General features: G+C 37.1%; 1 protein-coding gene across 1 annotated transcript in view; it reads right to left on the bottom strand.

Annotated features, from left to right (window-relative positions):
• FMN2 (formin 2) overlaps nucleotides 1-5,727 on the bottom strand; it is a 332,811-nt gene that overhangs the window by 261,923 nt on the left and 65,161 nt on the right.

The following is a 5,727-nucleotide window of genomic DNA, read 5'->3' on the forward strand; positions in this document are numbered from 1 at the left end:
ATTTATTTCATCATGCATACTAACTATAGTTTTCTAGTGATTGTACCTATTTCTGGTATCAGGGAAATTCTGGTCTCATAAAATAATCTAGGCAACATTCCTTCCTTTGCTATTTTCTGAAAGCGCTTATATTGTACACAGTTGTATACAGTTCGCTTTATTTCTTCTTTAAATATTTGACAGCGTTCGTCACTGAAGCTATCTGAGCCCAGACTTTTCTTTGTTTTGTCAATAATCTTGTTTTATGGGTGGCAAAAAAAAAATTCTATCTGAAAGTGGGGGTGTGTAGGGGCTGCAAACCAAAGACTAAAAGACATTGTGTGATGTACATCCAGACATGATTGCTGAATTAAATTAAACAGCTTCTGCACAGCAAAGGAAATAATCAACAGATTAAATAGACAACCAACAGATTGGGAGAAAAATTTAGCAAATGATGCATCCAATAAAGGGCTAATGTCCAGACTTTACAAAGAACTCAAATCAGTGAGAAAAACAATCCATTAAAAAGTGGGCAAAAGACATGAACAAAACTTTCTGAAAAAAAAAAAAAAATGGCCAAACATGAAGAATAGTTAAATATCACCAATCATCAGGAAAATGAAATTAAAACCACAATGAGATATATCATCTACCTCTTCAGAATGGTAATTATTAAAAAGTGAAAAAAATAACAGATGCTGGCATGGGTGGAGTGAGAAAGGAACTCTTATACGCTGTTGGTGACACTGCAAAATTAGTATAACCCTTTGAGTATGGATATTCCTTAATGCAATAAATGTAGACTTAGCAATTGACTCATAATCTTGCTACTGGGTATCTACCCAAAAGAAAAGAAGTTGTTTTATCAAAGGGACATCTGCACTTAAATGTTTATCACAGCACAATTGCAAGATGTGGACTCAACCTAAGTGTCATCAATTCATGAGTACATAAAGAAAATATACATTTATACATACACAGAAACACATGCTGGACTACCACTAAGCCATAAAAGTGAATGAAATCATGTCATTCACAGCAACTTGGATGGAACCATAGACAACAGTCCTAAGGGAAGTATCTCAGGAATGGAAAAAAAACATCACAATCTCTAATGATTGGGCACACACAGACCCAAAGAGATATAAAGGTCTCTGGAAATCAAGAAGAAGGGAAGAAAGGCTGGAGTAAAAACTTATCTGTTGGGTAAAGCGAACACTATTAGGACAACAGGCACACTGAAAGCCCCGACTTAAGCATTATAAAAGGTATTCATGTAACAGAAACATTTGCACCCCCTTAATATTTTGAAATAAAAAAGCTAATTATTCTTATGCCCCAAGAGGCCTTGAAAAATTAATGAGTGTTGGACAGGACACAAAAATATTCATACTGTCATGACTCAGACTTTTATGAATTAAAAAATTATACCATATATAGTACATATAACACAAATTATAAGCTTTTAAGCCGCCTTAGTGTGTATGCATTACTTATAATTAGATTACAAGCAATACATGGCAGTTGGAGCTGTCCACAGATGGAATAGCACCTTCCCCATACTCTGTTCTGAGCCTGCAGTAATAACAGTGAGGAAGGGCTTTTTGACATGGGTACAAGACTGTTTCACCTGAAAGATTCTATTAGTTCATTTCATTAGCCTTCCACTTTTCACACAATCAGAACATATAGTACCTGACCCTTAGCTGGGTAAGGAATATCATTTGGATCTCTGTAACCAAAAAAGAGACCTGACAGTTCTAGTTTCTTGGCAATGGAACTACTACTGTCCAATAGAGAAGACGAAAGAGTTAGAATAAGAACGGGAAAAAACAAAGTGTTGAGCCTGGAAAAAAAAAAAAACGGTGAACATCTCCCAATTTGCTAGAAGTCATCTGGAGGACATTAACATAATAATTTTATGTCTTTTCTTTTTATTGTTGGGGAATCAATGAGGGTACAAAGAACCAGGTTACTCTGCTTGTGTTTGTTAGGTCAAATCCCTCTTATAATTGTGTCTTGCCCCCAGGAGGTGTGTCTGTCACACACCATGACCCCCTCACGCCCCTCCCTCCTTCCCGCTCTCCCACCATCATGTGCTAGCATCAATCATCCTCATATCAGAGTTGAGTTCACCAGATTCTTGCTTTTCCATTCTTGTGATACGTTACTAAGAAGAATGTATTTCAACTTTTATTTCTAATGAGGTTAAAGCAACTCACTGTATAACCTAGTATATCAGATGGAAGGCAGATACAAAGAGGAATTTCATGAGATAGTTTTAGCAAAACCCATCAAAAGATAGTCTTTAATAATTTGCCACAGTTGGACAAACAGGCCAACTTTTTAAAATTTCTTGTGAGTCTCTTTCTGGTATCACAAGAATATTCTATCATCAACTACAATGCAAATAACACAATCCCAGAATTACAGGAAATAGTAGGATCTTCAAAACAATGTAGACAGGGTGGAGGAGGAGTTTTTATAATGACATTTCTCGAATCTTTTTGTTGGCTCCAGATAAAAGAGTATATATAAAAATTATGCAGAAGAGTTAAGATTAAAGATACTGAAGAATGAATAACAAATAATAAGCATACAAACATGGTATTCATTAGCTCAATTCTTTTTTTTTTTTGCAGCTTTTGGCTAGGGCCGGGTTTGAACCTGCCACCTCCCGTATATGGGGCCGGCACCCTACTCCTTTAAGCCACAGGCCTCGCCCCAATTAGCTCAATCCTTAAGTTACATCTGACTCCAAATTCTTACGTTAGGAATGTTCAGCCTGTCATCAACTAGAGACTTCAGAAGAATGTGGCGAAAATAGGGAATGTATTAGAAGAACGTGAATTATAGTATTAGTCAATCAGTCAGAACACAGAGCAGGTGCGCTTGGTCAGTAATGCACTGTCAGAGAGGCTGGGTCGGGTAATACATTGAGAGAGACGCTGAGTGAGTACATCAGATTCCAGCACTTGGAAAGGAGATGCAATTATGTGATTTTTTTTTTTTAAGTATTTAACCTATATTTAGAAGTTCCTTTCCTTTCCATTTGACATCTGATTTGCTAGCTGACCTTTGAAGAAAAAAAATCACTCAAGTCTAAACGTCTCTTTCCTAATCACACATTAGGGAAGAAATGTGTCTAACCTTGTGGCATTGATAAGTATAAATTATATAGTATCAATTATGCCCTGAACGCCACTGAGGGAGGTCAGCTGACTGACCCAAGGTCATAGCAAATTCTGAAAAAGCAAGCATCCAACTAAGCACATGAGCTTTCTGGTAATGCACAGAGCTTCAACTCTGAGGCCTTGAAACATCATCTCCCCCCCCCCCCAAAAAAAACTCCAAGGTGATTTAACATGGCATCTGGCTAGATTCCATTTAATTATTGTACACATCTTCTAGCATTTTCCAGCTGCAAGAAATGAGAAAGGTAAGTTCTTGTGGAGATGACGAGATATGTTTTAGAATAAAGCATTAATTTTAAATCCTAGTCTCTATTCTTAATCTTAAACAAGTTCAGTCATCTCCCTTAATCTCAACTTTCCCTCTGTAAAGTGGAGATAGGGGATAATTTTTTGCAAATCATGGTGCCTCATTATCTAGCCAGTATTCAATAAACAGTACCAATTCCAGTTATTAATAGCTAATATTGCTTTTTTCCTTCATTCCACCATTTTCCCTCTCCTTACTTCTCTCTCTATATTAAAAAAAATTGTTATAATCATTCACTAGTTTCACCTTTAGATTACCCAGACATGAAGGCAATCTTTTTACTACAATACTACTTCTGAAAAAAGTGAAAATAAATCATTCAGTGTAGCTGTGCATAGCCTAACAAAAGCCATTATTTCTCTTAAGTGACTGACATTACAAAGAAAGCATTAAATTAAAATCACAATGACTAAGAAAGCACCAAAGCACCATTTTGAGAAGCCACACACTCCCCCAGATTTCTGACTATCACACACACACTGTGGTACTTGGAATCATTAATTGGGAGCAACTACTTTATGCCAGATAAAATGGGAGATGCCCAAACTAAATGTAAAGGTTATAATATAAACACTCCTACAGCTTCAGAAGATGGTTATAGAACGTATTAGCTATTCGAGTGAAATAGTAAACAATCTGTCATCAAATAATGTAAGCTGTTACGTAGATCTATTGTTTTCTAAAGTCAATGGTTAAATGCCTTTTATTACCACAAAACATTTTAACTTTCATTTCCTGGATTTCAGCCAGTACAATGAAATGAACTTAAAACTGAGTAATTCCATTGTTCTGCCAGGCTTTCTAAAGCTTTCAAAAACCTGCCCAATTCCAAAGTAAATCTTTTCCGTTGGTTTCCAGATCTTCTTTGTTTTCTCATCCTTCCTTTGAATACCTTTGAATACTTCAGGAAAATTAATAAATGATGTCCATTAATCTAACATACAGTGTATATCTCAGTCCCGCAGTGATTCCTACTAACCTGCAGATGTTCAAATTCCATGGCCGTGGTTGAAACATTTTGCTTTGTATTTTGTGAAGACAGGTCCAGACAGATCTTTCCTACTTTGCATGAGAGTTTACCACAAAAAAGATTCTTTCTCAGATAATCCCAGGGCCAAGTAGGATCTCCAGCGTGCCATCTTAGCCTGCTCTAACTCAGTAGTTGGAAATACTTAAAAAAACAAAACAACAACAACAAAACCCTCCACTGAAGCAAGTTCAAGATTTCTACTTCAGAGACCAACACCTGCCTCCCGCACCACTTACTGGAGCCAGTTCCCTGACTCAGCATAACGTTCCTAGAGCTTCCTTTGCAAATGCATCAGGAGCAACATGGATGAATTAGAAGGAAGCGCCTCTGCAGAGACTTACATCTTCAAGCAGGCAATCAATACAGTTTAAGTATCCTAAAATAATTTTCGTGGGCAGTGAATGGTTGGAATTTAAACGAATGGTTTTTGATCTGCTTCAAACTCAGCTAAACATTTTCCTCTGTGTGAGGCTCTTTCCATTGCACGGATTTATAAAAATCACAAGTTTTGGGGCAATGCCTGTGGCTCAAAAGAGTAGGGCGCTGGCCCCATAAGCCAGAGGTGGTGGGTTCAAACCCAGCCCCAGCCAAAAACTGCAAAAAAATAAAAATAAAAAATAAGTTTTAGCCATTATTTTTTTCAAAAGGCATCTTACAGGGTTTGCCAGTTTCCAGATGGTCAGGTTTTTTTGTTTTTTTTTTTTTTAATGTAAAGAGTCCTTTGATGGACTAACAAATAATAGAATGTTCAAGTTTTTTGAAAATATTATTTAAAAAGTTAATTCTCAATAAAGCATTGCCCAACGAGGCTTCCAAACTAGAAACCTTCATCTTTGACAACCTCCTAAATTCAGAAATCACGAAAACCAATCCTTTTCATCTCAGATATGTCTTTAGACGCCATTTCTTACTTATTCCAACACTTTGGGGTCTCAGTATAAAATAAACTTACATAGTCGGCACATCCCTGTAGCTCACCATGCAGAAAATCATCATCAAAAGCTAAGATGAGCTACTTCCTGCTTGCTACTAAAAATCTTTTGAGACCTGCAATGATTCTGAGATAGCACTGGGACTGACATGAACGGGAAGATACCCCCAGTGATGGTCATGGCCCATCCCTGGCCACCACCCCTGTTTCTGACACCTGGATTGCTCAGAACGTGTCAGGATCTTTCAGAACCTGATGTCTCTGAGGCAAAAACCAGCTCTTC

The sequence above is a fragment of the Otolemur garnettii genome, unplaced genomic scaffold, assembly GCF_000181295.1.
Source record: "Otolemur garnettii isolate 467f Iridium unplaced genomic scaffold, OtoGar3 scaffold00165, whole genome shotgun sequence".
In the NCBI taxonomy this organism is placed as follows: domain Eukaryota; kingdom Metazoa; phylum Chordata; class Mammalia; order Primates; family Galagidae; genus Otolemur; species Otolemur garnettii.